Genomic DNA, 1,942 nt, shown 5'->3' on the forward strand with positions numbered 1-1,942 from the left:
GACTCCTCTGGAGCTCATGGGCAGAAGTCCCTACTCCTTGTGTCAAACTCGGCCAGCACAAACCAGAGCTCAAGCCATGGAGCTCAGTGACACTGCTGCTGAGATGGGGAGAGGTAATGTGTGTGTGTTTGGGGGAAGTTACGAGAAAGATGCTCAGAGAAGTCTGTCCTAACTTGTCAATGTGTCTCCTTCCTCAGACAGTTCCCCTGTGCCCCAAAGGAGCAAATGTCCAACAGCAGCTCCCTCAACGAGTTCCTCCTCCTGGCATTTGCAGACACACGGGAGCTGCAGCTCTTGCACTTCTCACTCTTCCTGGGCATCTACCTGGCTGCCCTCCTGGGCAATGGCCTCATCATCACAGCCGTAGCCTGTGACCACCACCTCCACACACCCATGTACTTCTTCCTCCTCAACCTCTCCCTCCTTGACCTCAGCTTAATCTCCACCACTGTCCCCAAATCCATGGCCAATTCCCTGAAGGACACAAAGGCCATTTCCTACTCAGGATGTGCTGCCCAGGTCTTTTTCTTCCTTTTCTTAATTTCAGCAGAGTTTTATCTCCTCACAGTCATGGCCTATGACCACTACGTTGCCATCTGCAGACCCCTGCACTATGGGACCATCATGGGCAGCAGAGCTTGTGTCAAAATGGCAGCAGCTGCCTGGGCCAGTGGTTTTCTCCATGCTCTCCTGCACACTGCTAACACATTTTCAATTCCACTCTGCCAAGGCAACACAGTGGACCAGTTCTTCTGTGAAATCCCCCAGCTGCTCAAGCTCTCTTGCTCAGACTCCTACCCCAGGGAAGTTGGGCTTCTGGTGGTTAGCGCCTGTTTAGCCTTTGGGTGTTTCATTTTCATTGTGCTGTCCTACGTGCAGATCTTCACAGTTGTGCTGAGGATCCCCTCTGAGCAGGGACGACACAAAGCCTTTTCCACATGCCTCCCTCACCTGGCCGTGGTCTCCCTGTTCATCAGCACTGGCCTGTTTGCCTACCTGAAGCCCCCCCTCCTTCTCCTCCCCAGCTCTGGATCTGGTGCTGGCTGTTCTGTATGCAGTGGTGCCTCCAGCAATGAACCCGCTCATCTACAGCATGAGGAACAAGGAGCTCAAGGCCACACTGAAGAAACTGATTCAACTTCTTGTAGTTCAGCAGCAATAAGCTGCACATCTCTCCTCACAAACAACTCCCAGTTTATCTCAGACAACTCTTGTGCTTTGGGAGTTCTGTCTGCGATAGTCATGTTTGTGAACAAATGTTTCAAATCATCCCATTTCTCCAGAGGCACAAACCCTGTCTGTCTGAGTCAGAGGCTTTCTGTAAATCTGCCCAGACTGTCAGAGCTGGCCTCCCTTACAGCATCTCTGTAATAAAAGGGGATTTCATCAGTACACTGCCTGAAGACTGGGCTCTTCTTCCAAAGTGGGAGGCAAGAATGCGCTCAGGGAATTGCACCCAAAAAGTCCCTTTTGCCGTGCCTGGGTTTTTCATGGGCTAAGAGGCATCAGCTTGTAGAGTGCTGTGTTAGGGAATGAGGGCTGGATTCAGCTGTCACTTCTGGGTGCCCAGTGGCCGTGGAGAGGGTGAGTGTTCAAGTGGTATCTGCTAGGGGCTGTTTCACGTAGTAGAGGGCTGGTAACACATTGCTATCCTTCTGGAAGGGAGTATGGAGCCACCAGGTGAGCACAGGGGATCTCCAGGGGCACTTTGTGCCTGGAGTGGCCAGTGAGCGGAGACTCCCAAAACTAAGTGGAGTCACCCAAAGTCAAGGGCCAAACCAAGGAATGCACCAAATCAGAGCTCTGGAATCTCAGGAGAGGCAGTGGGGACTCCTCAGGCACAGGGAAGGCAGCCTCAAGGGTGGTTTGTGTCACCTACAATGAAAACCATGGCTGGACCTAATGACACACCTGACCCCATCCTGAGCCGTTGGAAATGCCT

The 1,942-nt window shown here is 52.5% G+C and overlaps 1 pseudogene; it reads left to right on the forward strand.

Moving 5' to 3' along the window:
* Positions 1-225: 225 nt before the first annotated feature.
* Positions 226-1,129, forward strand: LOC136993111 (olfactory receptor 14A16-like; annotated as a pseudogene).
* Positions 1,130-1,942: the final 813 nt, after the last annotated feature.

Source organism: Apteryx mantelli, chromosome 11 (genome assembly GCF_036417845.1).
Source record: "Apteryx mantelli isolate bAptMan1 chromosome 11, bAptMan1.hap1, whole genome shotgun sequence".
NCBI lineage: Eukaryota > Metazoa > Chordata > Aves > Apterygiformes > Apterygidae > Apteryx > Apteryx mantelli.